The following is an 18968-nucleotide window of genomic DNA, read 5'->3' as shown; positions in this document are numbered from 1 at the left end:
TCTGATAACATATAAAAACCGTATGGTTTGATAACAAAAAAAATCTTAAACGAAGAATTGACACGACATTTTTATCACGATTTTATTAAATTGAGTTAGAAACTTTATGCACATCATATCGACTTTATTTTAATCGTGAAGCAATGAATTATGTCTTAAATTAAAGCTAAAAGATGATCATTTATGATAAGATTAAAAAAAAGTTCTAGTTGATTAGAAAAATTTTTAGAAAAAGAATCATGAAGAAGAAACTAAATATTGGGGTTATGTTGGAATATAACAGAAAATGAGAAATTTCAAAAAATAACCGTAAATTTATTTTTGGGAGTTAAGAGGCAGTTTATATCTTAAATTGGAGCTAAAAGACTCTATTTTATGATAACCTATAAAAACCGTATGGTTTGATAACAAAAATAACCACAAAAAAAATCTTAAATGAAGAATTGACACGACATTTTTATCGATTTTATTAAATTGAGTTAGAAACTTTAAGACATCATATCGACTTTATTTTAAAGCGTGAAGCAATAATTTATGTCTTAAATTAAAGATAAAAGGTGATAATTGATGATAAGATTAAAAAATGTATGAGTTGATTAGCACAATTTTTAGAAAAAAAATCTTGAAAAAGAAACTATATATTGGGGTTATGTTGGAATATAACAGAAAACGAGAAATTTCAAAAAATCACCTTAACGTTATTTTTGGGAGTTAAGCAGAGGTTTATATCTTAAATTGGAGCTAAAAGACTCTATTTTATGATAACCTATAAAAACCGTATGGTTTGATAACAAAAATAACCACAAAAAAATCTTAAACGACGAATTGAGCCGACGTTTTTTTCGAATTTGTCAAATGGAGTTAGAAACTTTAAGACATCATATCGACCTTATTTTAAAGCGTGAAACAACGATTTACGTCTTAAATTAAAGCTAAAAGGTAATAATTTATGATAAGATTAAAAAATGTGCTAGTTGATTAGAAAAATTTTTAGAAAAGGAATCTTGAAGAAGAAACTACATATTGGGGTTACGTTGGAATATGCCAGAAAAGAAGAAATTTCAAAAAATCACCCTAACTTTATTTTTGGGAGTTAAGAGGAGGTTTATATCTTAAATTGGAGCTAAAAGACTCTATTTTCTGATAACCTATAAAAACCGTATTGTTTGATAACAAAAATAACCACAAAAAAAATTTTAAACGAAGAATTGACACGACATTTTTGATGATTTTATTAAATTGAGTTAGAAACTGTAAGACATCATATCGACTTTATTTTAAAGCGTGAAGCAAGGAATTATGTCTTAAATTAAAGCTAAAAGATGATAATTTATGATAAGATTAAAAAATATGCTAGTTGATTAGAAAAATTTTTAGAAAAAGAATCTTGAAGAAGAAGCTACATATTTGGGTTGTGTGGGAATATGTCGGAACAGGAGAAATTAAAAAAAATCACCATAACTTTATTTTTGGGAGTTAAGCAGAGGTTTATATCTTAAATTGGAGCTAAAAGACTCTATTTTATGATAACAAAAATAACTATAAAAAAAATTTTAAACGAAGAATTGATACGACGTTTTTATCGAATTTGTTAAATTGAGTTAGGAACTTTACGGCATTATATCGACTTTATTTTAAAGCGTGAAACAATAATTTATGTCTTAAATTAAAGATAAAAGGTGATAGTTGATGATAAGATTAAAAAATGTACGAGTTAATTAGCAAAATTTTTTAGAAAAAGGATCTTGAAAAAGAAACTAAATATTGGGGTTATGTTGGTATATAACAGAAAACGAGAAATTTCAAAAAATCACCTTAACTTTATTTTTGGGAGATAAGAGGATGTTTATATCTTAAATTGGAGCTAAAAGACTCTATTTTCTGATAACCTATAAAAACCGTATGGTTTGATAACAAGAATAACCACAAAAAAATCTTAAACGACGAATTGAGACGACGTTTTTTTCGAATTTGTCAAATGGAATTAGAAACTTTAAGACATCATACCGACTTTATTTTAAAGCGTGAAGCAATGATTTATGTCTTAAATTGCAGCTAAAATGTGATAATTTATGTACCTACAGTTAAACAGTTATACAGTAATGTATGTTACAGTTGCTCACAAAATTGAGTATACAGGGGAATGGATACAGTTGAGCAAAAGTCATTAAGTTTATTTTGTTATTATGTTTTAATAGGATGTAAGCCTTCCATTGGCGTTAATTATCGCTTGCATTCGCCGTGACATGGAGCACACTAACTTTTTGGTGTAGATTTTGGTAGCGAGATTTTATCCCAAATTTTATAAATTTCAAATATCAATTCGCTTTTGTTTCGGCACTTGCTATTCTTTAGCTGAAACTGAAGATTGTGGTGGTGTTTCTAGTTGTTTTCAGGGATTGTATAATAACCATTCCTTGAGAAGGTATGATGTATGTTTAGGATCATTATTTTGTTGGAACCAGATTGGAACAGAAAATTTTTGTTTGACTATGTCATGAAATTCTCTGTAAAAAAGTGTCCATATAATGTCTTAGTTATTACTCCATCTATAATAATAACCAAAATAATTTTAGATTATTTTATGATAATTTATAAAAACCATAAGATTTGATAATAATATAAAAATTAAAGCTTTTTTACTTTTTAATAGACCCAACTTTTTTTAAAGCACCCTCGTTAACTTATTATATAATTTTACTGAATTTATATAATTTTGCCGGATGTTGTTGAAATTGAGTAAGAGATGACGACGAAGACAACCGACGACGGTTTGGTTCAAATTATAACTCCCGGCGTGTCGTGCCGCCGTTGTTTCTGTCGTGGTTTGCTTCCGGCGAAAAACAAAGCCAATGCTTCCGTTGCCGTTATTATTGCTGCGCGGTAGCTCTTCTCCTTCTGATCAAGAAGTCACGAAGAGAGGCGGCGCGGGATCGTTCCAGACGTCTTCATGGCGTCAACACCGAACCGAAACCTGTTGCCACAAACTTCTTTAATCCACAACACAACAAACGGGTCATGCATGATGACTCTCCAACGGAATTTCGTTTATCAAGATTTAAGAATAAATTTGATTGTATTATTTATGTATAAGTTGATATTTATAAGTTGTTATCATCTTTAATTATGAAAAAAAAATTGGAGAAAGTGTGGTATAAATCTATAACCCCGATTATATCTCGGTTAATTTATTCTACCCCTTCATTTCAACACTCCCTACACACCACTTCAACTAATAGGCATAGAAAGAACAACGTGACTAGCGGTGTGAGTCACGGGGGCCGATAGTCACCAACGGTCATTAGTTAATTTCGGTTTTATCGATCAACCCCACATCGCGGGGGTGACATTATAGTTGCCTGCCGATATAGTTTAGGGGGCGGCATGGCGTGGCGGCCAAGCCGAGCAGCAAGGGGAGCGGGTGGAGGCCAGTCCGTACTATCGATCGTTGAGGAAGGAGGGGGGGAGGGAGTTGGGTCTCGTTTGGGGACTGAGGGGGTCGTGGGTCAGGTGCACGCACATCCAGGGCTGCCTTACCCCCTTGGGGGATCGAGCCCCGCATTCAACCCCATAGACGCGGCGGGAGCGGCTGCCTACCCCCTCGCATTGTGCATATACATGCACATACATGTCACACGGCCTCGCACGCACACTGTACCATCCGCCTACATGGGGCCACTGCTGCGTTACACCGTCCGTTCCATTGATTATCGGGATTAGTGAATGTTTTGCGCTACGCAAATGCACCCTAGCACACGACCGAATGCCATAAAATGGCCCCTACGGTTTTTCTGACAGTAAAAAAAAATTAATCCCTATTCCATCGGTGGAAATGTTAAAAGGGGGTAAAAGATTTTGATTTAAAATTTTTCCAAAACTTGTTTACATCTTAATTAAAAAACAAAGTTTTATGTGTTCCTATATAAAAGTAGTGAGAAAGGAAAAAAAGGTAGTTTAACCAAATGTTTTGTTAACAATGCTCTCCAAATTAGTCTAATTCCCGGTACTCGGAAAGCTTTTCGCTTCCGTATATCCAAACGCGGCCACACCGAGGAAATTGTGGAACTCCGCGGCAATTGCCTTCCATTTGCAGTAATGGTGGCATTCCCGAGAGATAGTAAGGCACTAAGTGGTTTAATTCGGGCTAATCTTCATTTCGACGAAGAGAAAAACTGAAATCGTCTTTTCAGCCTTCACGGCATTCTGTCGGCATCGACGTAAATGCAAATTTGCAATCGACAGATGGCCCCCCGTTAAATCGCGGTTCAATCAAGGTTAAACACCTGCGATTGATTCATCACTTTAAAACTCTCCGCAAGCTGAAACAATCTAACCATAAAGTATTGTTACTACACATCCAATCATCAATTTCTTGGACGTAGTCGGTTGGTGGCGTGGCGGCGGCGAAGACATTCGTAGTCGTTGGTGTCAACGACTTTTTTCACACGGTCGGCGTCCGAGGAAGCAGATTGCGTGCGCCAATGTCCCTCTTCCTTTGGTTCTCTAACGTCAGCAGCAATCGACGCGATAAAGGAACGCAAACAAATGGGGGGGAATTGCGCAAGTGGCAATCTTGTAAATATTACGGGACGATCCGGCTAAACCAACAAGAATTCCTGTTCATCGTACGTTTGCCTTTAATAGAAATTATATTCTTGCTGTAAATGTCTGGTAATTGTCCACATCTTGGAAGTTAATATCTTCATATGGACACTAATTACTAGAATTAACTTTATAGGTAACATGTTATTTACCGTTTAGAGAAAAAACAACCTAAATTTTGTTGGGATCGATTATATTGGTGGGGAGTTAAATTATGTTGATTAATTCTCTTGATAACGTTCTAATTAGTAACGATTAGAATCGAACTAATTCCTTCATTACGCATGCTCAATTCGGAGATAAATACTGCTGTAGCAGCAATCCACCTACTTGTTGCGTTTCTCGCCAACTTACGTAGCCACCACTTTATAATCACTTTTTACCTCCCTTTTCCTCCATAAAATCGGAAAGGTTTTATTTAATGAGATAACTTTTCCTCCTCCGGCTGTTTACGCTCCACCGTTTCATCATAATTCTTAAAAATTTTGACTTGCTATTTAGGGATTGGTCATTACTTGTGGTGCTTCTATACTATATTAAAAACTTATTACTTAGTACTCAACCATTCACAGGAATTAGAATCTCTTTTAGGTGTTGGACACTGCAGATAATAATCAAAACAACCCCAATAGGACTTTTTTCATTGAATACAACTTTATTTATATCAGATTTGTCATTACCAACCTCATTGTAACAATTCCAATACGATATATAAAATCTCTTGTTGTAGTTTCGTTTAGTATTCTTCTACTCTTTTTAATGCAAAAAACCGTTTTGAAAAAGTTCTTGAGAAATAAATTTTTGAAATGATCGACAATTTTTTGGAATTTTGCAATTTCAGCTGATTAAGTTTTAAAAATTCGTATAAAATCCACTTCTTGGAATATGAGTATGAAAATTTCCCAAAGTGTTAATAAAAGTGTCTTCTTTCCAATGAACCAACCCGTTTTGAAAAATAACTTTTAGTTTTTGAGAAAACAATATTTGAAGTTTTGATAAAATTTTCGATGTTGCAATTTTCATCGATAATTTTCAAAATACGCTATAAAATTAATTTCTTGAAGGATCCTTGTGAAAATATCACCAATTATCATTAATCTAAGTATCCTCTTTTTAATGCAAAAAACCGTTTTGAAAAATCACTTTTAGTTCTTGAGAAAAACATTTTTGAAACGATCGACATTTTTTTCGAATTTTGCAATTTTCGCCGATTAAGTTTTAAAAATTCGTATAAAATCTATTTCTTGGAATATAAGTATAAAAATTTCCCAAAGCGTTAATAAGAGTGTCGTCTTTCCAATGAACCAACACGTTTTGAAAAATAACTTTTAGTTTTTGAGAAAACAATATTTGAAGTTTTGATAAAATTTTCGATGTTGCAATTTTCATCGATAATTTTCAAAATACGCTATAAAATTAATTTCTTGAAGGATCCTTGTGAAAATATCACCAATTATCATTAATCTAAGTATCCTCTTTTTAATGCAAAAAACCGTTTTGAAAAATCACTTTTAGTTCTTGAGAAAAACATTTTTGAAACGATCGACATTTTTTTCGAATTTTGCAATTTTCGCCGATTAAGTTTTAAAAATTCGTATAAAATCTATTTCTTGGAATATAAGTATAAAAATTTCCCAAAGCGTTAATAAGAGTGTCGTCTTTCCAATGAACCAACACGTTTTGAAAAATAACTTTTAGTTTTTGAGAAAACAATATTTGAAGTTTTGATAAAATTTTCGATGTTGCAATTTTCATCGATAATATTCAAAATTCGCTATAAAATTAATTTCTTGAAGGATCCTTGTGGAAATATCACCAATTATTATTAATTAAAGTATCCTCTTTTTAATGCAAAAAACCGTTTTGAAAAGTTACTTTTAGTTCTTGAGAAATAAATTTTTGAAACGATCGACATTTTTTTCGAATTTTGCAATTTTCGCCGATTAAGTTTTAAAAATTCGTATAAAATCCAGTTCTTGGAATATGAGTATGAAAATTTCCCAAAGTGTTAATAAGAGTGTTCTCTTTCCAATGAACCAACACGTTTTGAAAAATAACTTTTAGTTTTTGAGAAAACAATATATGAAGTTTTGATAAAATTTTCGATGTTGCAATTTTCATGGATAATTTTCAAAATACGCTATAAAATTAATTTCTTGAAGGATCCTTGTGGAAATATCACCAATTATCATTAATTAAAGTATCCTCTTTTTAATGCATAAAACCGTTTTGAAAAATCACTTTTAGTTCTTGAGAAATAAATTTTTGAAACGATCGACATTTTTTTCGAATTTTGCAATTTTCGCCGATTAAGTTTTAAAAATTCGTATAAAATCCAGTTCTTGGAATATGAGTATGAAAATTTCCCAAAGTGTTAATAAGAGTGTGCTCTTTCCAATGAACCAACACGTTTTGAAAAATAACTTTTAGTTTTTGAGAAAACAATATTTGAAGTTTTGATAAAATTTTCGATGTTGCAATTTTCATCGATAATATTCAAAATTCGCTATAAAATTAATTTCTTGAAGGATCCTTGTGGAAATATCACCAATTATTAATTAAAGTATCCTCTTTTTAATGCAAAAAACCGTTTTGAAAAGTCACTTTTAGTTCTTGAGAAATAAATTTTTGAAACGATCGACATTTTTTTCGAATTTTGCAATTTTCGCCGATAAAGTTTTAAAAATTCGTATAAAATCCAGTTCTTGGAATATGAGTATGAAAATTTCCGAAAATGTTAATAAAAGTGTCCTCTTTCCAATGAACCAACACGTTTTGAAAAATAACTTTTAGTTTTTGAGAAAACAATGTTTGAAGTTTTGATAAAATTTTCGATGTTGCAATTTTCATCGATAATTTTCAAAATTCGCTATAAAATTAATTTCTTGAAGGATCCTTGTGGAAATATCACCAATTATTAATTAAATAAAAACCATGTAAAAACTTCTAACTTGCATTTATTTATATAAAGTCTCGCCTCATCTCATCCCACCAACACATCTTAAAGTTTTTCTAATTTTTAACATTCCACACTTTTTAACGTCGCCATTTCTATTTCATCTGTTATCTTCATTTTGTTTATCCATCAGATAGCAAAATGCTTTATTTTCATTAGATTTCCAGTCTACACCTATTATAGCTTCATTGACTTTGTCGCTGATGATGGGGTAACCCGAAACTAGTACGACTTTATATAAATAAATGCAAGTTAGAAGTTTTTACATGGTTTTTATTTGATTTTTAATCTTGCAACATGGATAACTCTTTCAATTATTAATTAAAGTAACCTCTTTTTAATGCAAAAAGCCGTTTTGAACAATCAATTTTAGTTCTTGAGGAATAAATTTTGGAAATGATCTAAATTTTTCCGAATTTTGCAGATTTCGCCGATTAAGTTTTAAAAATTCGTATAAAATCAAGTTCTTGGAATATGAGTATGAAAATTTCCTAAAGTGTTAATAAAAGTGTCCTCTTTCCAATGAACCAACCCATTTTGAAAAATAATGTTTAGTTTTTGAGAAAACAATATTTGAAATTTTGATAACATTTTCGATGTTGCAATTTTCCCCGATAATTTTCAAAATTCGCTATAAAATTCATTTCTTGAAGGATCCTTGTGAAAGTATCTTCTTTTTAACGCAAGAAGTCGTTTTGAAAAATCACTCTTAGTTCTTGAGAAATAAATATTTGAAATAAATTTCAAATAAATTAAACTCAATTACTTAATTTTTTCGAATTTTGTTGTTTTCGCCGATTAAGTTTTAAAAATTCGTATAAAATGCACTTCTCGGAATATGAGCATGAAAATTTCCCAAAGTGTTAATAAGAGTGTCCTCTTTCCAATGAACTAACCCCTTTTGAAAAATAACTTTTAGTTTTTGAGAAAATAATATTTGAAGATTTGATAAAATTTTCGATATTGCAATTTTCATCGATAATATTCAAAATTCGCTATAAAATTCATTTCTTGAAGGATCCTTGTGGAAATATCACCAATTATGAATTAAAGTATCCTCTTTTTAATGCAAAAAGCCGTTTTGAAAAATCACTTTCAGTTCTTGAGAAATAAATTTTTGAAATGAACTAAATTTTTTCGAATTTTGCAGTTTTCGCCGATTAAGTTTTAAAAATTCGTATAAAATGCACTTCTTGGAATATGAGTATGAAAATTTTCCAAAGTGTTAATAAGAGTGTCCTCTTTCCAATGAACTAACCCGTTTTGAAAAATAACTTTTACTTTTTGAGAAAACAATATTTGAAGATTTGATAAAATTTTCGATATTGCAATTTTCATCGATAATATTCAAAATTCGCTATAAAATTCTATTCTTGAAGGATCCTTGTGGAAATATCACCAATTATGAATTAAAGTATCCTCTTTTTAATGCAAAAAGCCGTTTTGAAAAATCACTTTTAATTCTAGAGAAACAAATTGAAATAATCGACAATTTTTTCGAATTTTGCAATTATCGCCGATTAAGTTTTAAAAATGCCTATAAAATCCATTTCATGGAATATGAGTATGAAAATTTCTCAAAGTGTTAATAAAAGTCCTCTTTCCAATGAACCAACCCGTTTTGAAAAATAACTTTTAGTTTTTGAGAAAACAATGTTGATAAAATGTTCAATGTTGCAATTTTCATCGATAACTTTGATAATTCGCTATAAAATGAATGTCTTGAAAGATCCTTGTGGAAATATCACCAATTATTAATTAAGTATCATCAAATAAGTTGACATATCTTATCAGCTTTCTTATTAATTTCATTTTTATTCAAATATCGCAATAATGTGGCAATGTCTTCAGAAATGCACCTGAAGTTATAACCATAATGCCCGAATAGATATGCCGGATAACCGGATATTCGGCCAAAGGGGATGTCGAATATCCTGTATCCGGCTTTTCGCAAAATCACTATTCGTTCCATCACTACTATTGGTCAATTTCAAACAAAAATTATACTAGGAAAATTCGAAATGTTGCCGGTCGCCTAGAAACATTCGGGTTTAGTCGGAGGTCTCTCAATATGGCTAAACCAGAATGATTCAAGTTCTAGGCCTTGTGTTAGTTCTAGTAATAGTGCTAGTGTAGAACTAGAAACATTTCGATACTTTAGAAATTACACTGGTGTAATCGAGACCTTTCATTTTACTCCTTCGAATTAAAAAAATAGAGTATAGATAAAGGAGATGACTTCATGCACGTTTGGAGAATCCTTTTTGTTTCGGCATACACACACATACTCCAACCAGAGTAAAAAGAGAGTATGAGGAGGAGGAATGCGTACTCCACGGAGGCACTAAAACTGCTGGCAACGGCAGTTAAGGCCGCACTTTTATTACTGCGGCCCCGGTTATGTGTCTTGTGTCTGAGCGAACAGTAACGCCATTAAACGGAGGGGCCTTTATGCCCGCGGCGCCGTTGCCGTGCTTTTACAGAACATTAACAATATGACACATTAAATTTTAATTTAAGAAGAATGAAGGAAACTTTACCCCAACATCAAGAATAACACGATACTTATGGATTGTGTTAATACATTTTTGTTGTTATATTTAATTCGAATTCGATATACTCGGAGATTTTTTTTTGTGATTACAAATGTTGGGATTATACGCACTATTTACAAAAGTAATCTGTTGTTCACACAAAACGGACATCAAAACCTCGAATAGAACAAGCCGTAAATCAAATTGTGTGTATCATAAATAATAATCCTTAATGACAGATTTCCAGTTTGTAACGTTTAGCTTATTTTAGTAATCGCACAGTAATTCTGTTTAATTTGTTCACCAAACTCATTAAAATTTGATGATTTAAATTAAATAATTTTAGTTGAAAAAAATTGAAACAAACCTGTCTGTAACAAACAAGTACATGTTTACAAACTTTCAATCACTTATAAATTCTTACATATGATAGCGTTAATGAATAAGTCCATTAAAACCTGTTTTATTTACTTCATTAACATTGCTTATTCATTAGCGCCTATACAAATTACAATTACAACCAGTTGTTTCTAAAATATTTCTTAACTAGGTATCCAATCCATTATCATTCCATTCTTTAGTAGTAATTATGGGAAAAAATTCTCATATTAAATACTTTTTGACACACAATTCAAACAATGATGGTTAAAACAAAAAAAAAAGTATTAATTAAAATAAGTTAAATTCAAAAATATGGTGTATTGTATGTATATGTGGAGGTAAGTGGAATAATAAGCGGGATAATAAGAAAGATATAAAACGATTTATGTTAAAAGTTATGTGCTAGGTGTTTCTTTAAAACTACTGGATTCCGTATCAAAGAACATTAAAAATGTTGAGTAATAGTCGATAATGTTCAAACCTTGCTAGAACCGCGCCTCTGACCTATAAGAGTAACTAACCGGAAAATAGACTTAGGAAACGAATAAATTTTTCAACGTAAACCCATTTACAACGGAAAAGAATGTCGTAGGCAGAAAGGATATCGTTTGCAAGTAAACATTTTTATAAAATGATTTTTCATCTTTTCATCACGACTTTTATATCATTCATTTCTTAACAACACTAAAAAGAGGAGATTAAAATGTTTCTTTTCTGAAATTTTTATAATCAATTAATAGGAGTAAATTAATTAAATTATATTATTTTAGAGAAACGATTTTAAGCTTTAATTTGATATAAAAAACATTTCTTAGTTCTTATAAATAAAATAGATATGATTCTTTTAAGTTTAGGTTAAACAAATGTCTTCGAACCTAACCTCTTTTTATTCAATATAGTTTTCTTCGAAATTTTTATAATCAATTAATGTAATGAATTATGTCATTTTAAAGAAGAGATTTTAAGCTTTAAATTGATATAAAACACATTTCTTAGTTGTTATGAATAAAATAGATATGATTTTTTTAAGTTTAGGTTAAAAAAATGTCTTCGAACCTTAACCGTAACTTCTTTTTATTCAATATGCTTTTCTTCGAAATTTTTATAATCAATTAACATAAGAAACTATATCATTTTAAAGAAGAGATTTTGTTCTTTAATTTGATATCAAAATCATTTATTGATTGTTATAAATAAAAAAGATATGACTTTTCTAAATGTATACAAATAAGCTACAAATTTATACACATAAGCTCTTTTTATTTAATGTTGTTTTCCGAAATTTTTATAATCAATTAATATAATGATTTATATCATTTTAAAGAAGAGATTCTAAGCTTCAATTTGATATAATAAACATTGCTTAGTAGTTATAAATAAATTAAATATGATTTTTTTAAACATAAGCCCAAAAAAGTCTTCAAACCTAACCTTTTCTTATTTAACGTTTTCCTCAGAAATTTGTATAATCAATTAATATAACAAATTTATATCATTTTAAAGAAGAGATTTTAATCTTTAATTTGATATCAAAATCATTTCTTGATTGTTATAAATAAAAAAGATATGACTTTTCTAAGTTTATATAGAAAAATATCTTCACACATAACCTCTTTGTATTTAATGTTTTTCTCCGAAATTTTTATAAGCAATTGATACAATAAATTATATCATTGAAAAGAAGAGATTTTAAGTTTTAATTTGATATCAAAATCATTTCGTAATTGTTATAAATAAAACAGATATGATTTTTCTAAGATTATACAGAAAAATGTTCAAACATAACCTCTTTTTATTTAATGTTTTTCTCCGGAATTTGTATAATCAATTGATATAACAAATTATATCATTTTAAAGAAGAGATTTTAATCTTTAATTTGATATCAAAATCATTTCTTGATTGTTATAAATAAAACAGATATGATTTCTTTAAGTTTATCTAGAAAAATGTCTTCACACATAACCTGTTTTTATTTAATGTTTTTTTCCGGAATTTGTATAATCAATTGATATAACAAATTATATCATTTTAAAGAAGAGATTTTAATCTTTAATTTGATATCAAAATCATTTCTTGATTGTTATAAATAAAAAAGATATGATTTTTCTAAGTTTATATAGAAAAATGTCTTTACACATAACCTCTTAATTATAACTGTATTTAATGTTTTTTTCCGGAATTTGTATAATCAATTGATATAACAAATTATATCATTTTAAAGAAGAGATTTTAATCTTTAATTTGATATCAAAATCACTTCTTGATTGTTATAACTAAAAAAGATATGATTTTTCTAAGTTTATATAGAAAAATGTCTTTACATATAACCTCTTAATTATAACTCTATTTAATGTTTTTCTCCGAAATTTATATAAGCAATTGATACAATAAATTATATCATTGAAAAGAAGAGATTTTAAGTATTAATTTGATATCAAAATCATTCCTTAGTTGTTATAAATAAAACAGATATAATTTTTCTAAGATTATACAGAAAAATGTTCACACATAACCTCTTTTTATTTAATGTTTTTCTCCGGAATTTGTATAATCAATTGATATAATAAATTATATCATTTTAAAGAAGAGATTTTAAATTTTAATTTGATATCAAAATTATTTCTTGAATGTTATAAATAAAACAGATATGATTTTTTGAAGTTTATCCAGAAAAATGTCTTCACACATAACTTCTTTTTATTTTATGTTTTTCTCCGAAATTTTTATAATACATTAATATAATAAATTATATCATTCTAAAGAAGAGATTTTAAACTTTAAGTTGATATCAAAATCATTTCTTAACTGTTATAAATGAAATAGATATGATTTTTTGAAAGACATTTTTTTAACGTGGACGTTAAAAAAATGTCTTCAAACCTAACCTCTTTTTCAATTGGAATGAAATAGTTCGGAATTTCTGATCAATAGCAAAGAAAATTCTTATAGAAATTAGTTAAAATTGAAGCAAAAATCTATAGCAGCGAAAATATCTATTTTTTAAACTATGTTTATAAATTGAAGTCCCCTGAAGATGTCACAAATTATATGATGAAACCGGTAAAGTAAAAATAAACGTAGCATCAATAAATTTCCTCTAAGAATTTATTTTAAAACGTAATACTAAGATATCATGACGCATTTAGTATATATTTCTAGATTTATAAAAATAAGATTGAACAATAAAAAAAAATAATCGTCTTCATACATCAATCGAAGAAATTCCGAATAACTTCATTTACTACAATTATATTAATCTTATTTGTATGACCCACTTCACTTATCTCTTTGTACAAACTGCAATTTCTATCAGACATAGACGATAACATTATATGGATATTTGCAAATAAAAATGGCAATAAAAACTGCAAAAATATCCGTCGATTTTATTTTCATTTCTTTTTACAAGGTATCTCTTGGTCAACAAAAAAATATATCACACCTTGCGTATGAATGAAAGGTGTTCCTTCGGCTACACTCAATAACCAACAGAAAAAAGGGGTTCTTCCGTAATTATCGATGTAAAAACCGTTTCACCTGTCCCACTTCTTAACGTTTACATTACATATTCATAATGTATTTTGCGTCAAAAGAAAAAATTACATCATTTTTAGTTTACTTTTGACGTTTACCTCTATGTCTTGCACAAGTGGGGTCAAAATGCACACCATTAAGACTACAAAAAAGAAAAAAAAAATGAAAAGAAATGGTTCGGTGGTACCTATACGGTTATAACATGCGGGTACTCGTATGTAGGCAATTACCATTTAATTGTTATTAATTATGGACACGCAGCGGTCCCCTATAATATTGAAAGAAGGGAACCGAGTTGCCCTAATTGTAAGCTATTTGTTGCTTCTTTAATCCTTTACCGCTCGGTTGTCATCTTAAACGCGGTTGACATCATTTGATCTTCATTATACGATAGCACTAGAAAGTCCACTAAACACAAGACGAAAACGAAGGACGCTATGTAAATTTTACTCACCGGATGTGGTTGATGGTAGATAATAAACTTATTAGTTGTGACACTTGATTAGTTGTTTAATTTTCGTTTTCTTTAGATATTAACACCTTATTAAATGATAATAACAACATTTCTTCATTTACAATCAATAATTCATCATTTTTATACTTTTTTTTCACATCATTTATCACTTAATAAGTTATCGTGGTTTATTTATGATTTATTTTAATTCTTTTCCGTGTGGTTGCAATATATTTATAGACATACCTTTAATATTTATAATCCTTAAGCTATTTTGAATGTATTAACGACTAGATGTAATGAAGCAAAGATTTATGTGCCTTTAAATTATGCAACCTGTCTGTATCTAAGATTCTAGTAGACAGTTTGAAAATATACTTTACATTCACAAATCATAATTTATGAAATTATTTTTGTTTCTTACACTTTTTTAATTTAATTTTCGGATCAGGAAGGAAAGTTTTAACAAAGGAGTGTCACCAAACAACGCTTTATTGGCATTTTACAATGTAGCTCAAAGAATCGCGAATTATAAGACGCCTAATATGATCGTAAAAAAATCATATAGGGTGAAATTGATCTTTAAAGGTGAGATTACTCCTTATGTCTGTTGTAGAAATTTGAATTTAGCGCCAAAACTATTAGTGCGATTGCGACATTACCGACAAGTGTAGTAATGGCCGATCATTGTGCATTGGAAGTAAGTACTTACTTTAGTAACAAAGAATACAGTGTCTAAGTGTGTAAATAGTATTTTTTAGTAAAAAGTTCTTCTCTAAAAACTTTTTGTGGTATGTTAGATCATTTAGCCTCTCCTACTCAATTCTGACTCTCATGTCCAACTTGGTGATCCCTGGTAACCGGACGAACCTTGCGAAAGGTTGTGTTGGAACCAAGATGAGGGCTGACAAAAGCGGAAGATGGTCAACTACATAGCTCTGGAGAAAACACCAGTTATGAAAGTTCAACGTCGACGACTTCATGCGAAACCGGGACATTATTGATTGCGACTTGGAATGTAAAGTCTCTGTATCCTGGGTGTACTCCAGAACCTTATAGGAGAAGCTGACAAATTTTGCTACAAGAGATGAAATGGGCAGGTTCTGGAACGCTGGAGATGCAAAATCATATAATCTTCTATAGCTGTTTCCTATCAGAACACACACTGAGCACAGGCTTCCTTATAAATAGAATTAAAAGCTTCCTAAAATATTTTAAGGCATACAACCCTACATTATCCAGGCTGATGCTCAAAGGATGATTTTTAGTTATGGTCTCATATGGATACATTCTCATACGGAACCCAAACAAGGAGGATGACGAAAAGGAAATATTTTACTAAGAACAAGAATGAGTAGTGTGAACGCAAAGACATCCACAAGGGAACTACCCACGTTCCCTTAATGATATTCATGTTATATTACTTCATTGTTGATGCAAGTCATCTCACATAATAAATGTTAAAAGTAGTCGAGGTGCTAACGTTGACTCTGACCACGAATCGTAATGAGTAGGGTCGGAACAAGAATTGGGAATGTCAAAAATTCAGCAGGACAAAAACAATCTTCATTTTTGATGCAAGACACAAATCTAACGTAATAGATATCAAAAGTAGTCGAGGTGCCAACGCCGACTCTGACCACTACCTGGTAGTGAGTAGGGTAAAAGCAAGAATTGAAAAGAACGAATCAAGTCTATCGAAGGCTACAACAGCATAGAATCACACAAACGTAGGAGGGGTATAGAACACGGAAGAATTAAGTAAAGAGGACTTATAGACAGAAAAAATCGTTATAGACGGTGGATTGAAGGAACTAGACAAATTAAGAACATAGTTGAACATGAGGAAATTCTACCATAATCTGAATAGAAATACCAGAAGCTTTAAACGTAGGATAGCAATGACCAGAGACGAAAAGAGACGAAGTCTGACGAAGCAATATTACATACAGGATAGATTGCTGGTTTAATATGAAGAAAAACTGATAAAATAGTGAAGGGATAAGCTGATACAGATGCTTCTATAACTTGTCACAAATGTATGGACATCTAAGCCTAATTCCTAGCCTACTACCAGAGGAAAAAAATCTTGGCATAACAATGCCATTACACAAGAGAGACGATCACCTTATATTACAGAACCTATCACCCTGTTGAAGTCGACTTAGAAGATATTATCTATTATCCAATGCAAAAGGCCCCCCCGACCCAACCCAACCCTACCCCGAAAAATCATAAATGAATCATAAAACATCAAAGAAAATCATAGAATTATATGTAATACGTGAATTTCTCAAAAAGACAGAAAACTTTAACATAGAAACCCACCATTTATACTGAGGTACAGGAGTTTGTTGTCTAAAATTTGTGATTTGTTATCAACTAAGTTTTGGCCTCTGGGTCTAAATAATTATTTAATATACATATATCACATCTATCTTGATTCCGTGCCTCTAAAATCATCAAATCTAACCATGCTCATCACTTATAACACCAATATAATATACTTTCCGAAATATAATATATATATTTCGGAAAGTTGTAAAAAATGCAATTTGATGCTTATGTTGCAACCAAGCATTTTGAAGGTCTTTAAGAGTCGCTGGACAATTTTGTGGTCGTGTATTTCTAAGAAAGTCTTTAACAATGTTTTTGACTAAGATTTTTGGAACTCTGAAGAATTTGGCACGAAGACATCTGTAGAACAGTCAGATAACAGACAACCGAAAATTGTGCTTACAAATAACCCGTTTGGAATCAAACCATCAAAGAGATAGAGAGATAATTGGTAGTCAACTTTGCAGGAAATACTTCAGAGGCGGATCTTATTAAGAATAACGAATCCAACGGTATAGAGAGCGAGGAGGAAGAGGAAGATCTAGGTAAAAAGAAAATGTTATTACATTACACTACAATGGTGTGTGGTTAGGCTTCTGGCGTATTATTGCCTCCATATGTTATATAAAACGAGGAAAAATGTGGCAACAATAGATTAAGGAGATGAAAGAATTCATATATATGAGGTACAGATTCAGGGAGGATAGCAAGGAGGCAGCGCGTGAGGGAGATGGCGAAAAGGGCGAATAAGATGATGGGATGAAAGAGTTTTTGGGAAAGATGTCAGAAAGAGAAAGATTGTGTGTTGGGTTGGTGAGTTTTGGGATGAAAGAGGCAGAATATTCTGGAGAACTTTCAGAATCGGTACTGGAGTTCTAGGTCTAGGTTTAGGCAAGTGAAACACCAGGGTACGTTGTGCGGGAAGAAGTGAGGATGGAGGCGGGCAGTAGAGCAAAATATGAAGAAATGATAAACAGAAGACCATACTGCGGGATCATTGAGGAGTTTTGGAAGCAAGTTAGAAAGGGAAAGATTAGATATGGTAAAGGAGAGAGCAGAAAATATTACAGAAGGACGGGTTATTCGGAGGCAGAGATAAATAATAGAAGAAGAGAGGGGGTGGAGATGTGGGGGAGTTAAGCGACAGGGATAGGGATGTCCAGAGACAGGAGAGAAGGACACAAATATGGGACAAGGGAAGAGGCTGGTGGTCAGATTTCGTTGTGGTAATGAGGAGAGAGCGAAGAGGTACTGGGTGGACGATGCGGAGAGGATTGAGAGACGCTGGAAAATATGTTGAGGAAGGAAATTTTAGAAGGCAGGAGATGGATGAGGGAGGTGATTGGAACGAAGAAAAGGAGGTGATATTGGAAGTTACGCAGTTTATTATGTATTATATAGGAAATTGTAAACTTTAATTAGTTAACAATAAAAAGCATTATCTATCAAAAGCATTATCTGGATTGACAAATCATGGATGGATGTTCAAACATCCACAAATTCGTTCGAGAGTTCTTTTTTACCACACTCTTAACGTATACTTGGCCGGAAGGTGTTGATAGGAGATAATTTCTCATCATTTGTCTTCCGAAAAAACTTCACTAACCTCACTCAACTTGTAAATCTTGAAGTTTTCCGTCCCTTTAAAAAAATATGGCAACTGGTTCTAACCAATTGGAAGGAATCTCACAATTAACTTTTGGTTTAAATACGTTTTTAAGCCGGAAAGAGGATTGTAGCACACAATGATGATGATTCTAATGATTCAAAGATAAATGAGATGTTCTAGAAACCTAGAATTAAGATGCGAGAACAGAGGATATTAATAAAAGATAAAAAGAACATGTTTGAGAATCACTTATATAAAGTATATGTAGAAGTCTCAAAAAAGAGTGACTTATACATGACGTTTATTCAATCCAAAACGTAATATGTACACGTTCCCGCTTTTGACATTAAACATATCACCGGCGCATACATTAACGCTAAAACTTTATACTACACCCATTTTGTCTCTGAACAAACGTGTGCAGACGTGTGTCGTGCTGTACCTTTATAAGCGAGACGTATTACGTCACGGTCACATTTAAAGTTACAAAAAGTAAGGTTTATTCATTACGCGGTTAAATCTTTTTTGTAATTTTTTTCTTCGCATCAAATAAACCAATT

The 18968-nt window shown here is 31.0% G+C and overlaps 1 protein-coding gene and 1 long non-coding RNA gene across 6 annotated transcripts in view; one reads left to right on the top strand and one right to left on the bottom strand.

Moving 5' to 3' along the window:
- LOC111413795 (nucleolar protein 4) overlaps nt 1–18968 on the bottom strand; it is a 266342-nt gene that overhangs the window by 49128 nt on the left and 198246 nt on the right. The window lies entirely within an intron of this gene.
- Nucleotides 192–2638, top strand: LOC139430905 (uncharacterized). Of its 2 annotated transcripts, XR_011641263.1 has the most exons (3): nt 192–939; nt 995–1679; nt 1736–2638. It is a non-coding gene; the product is annotated as an uncharacterized lncRNA (long non-coding RNA). The 2 variants fall into 2 exon arrangements; XR_011641262.1 differs by having other exon boundaries at nt 995–2638.

Source organism: Onthophagus taurus, chromosome 7 (assembly GCF_036711975.1).
Source record: "Onthophagus taurus isolate NC chromosome 7, IU_Otau_3.0, whole genome shotgun sequence".
Lineage (NCBI taxonomy): Eukaryota > Metazoa > Arthropoda > Insecta > Coleoptera > Scarabaeidae > Onthophagus > Onthophagus taurus.
This window is presented reverse-complemented; position numbering and strand designations above follow the sequence as displayed.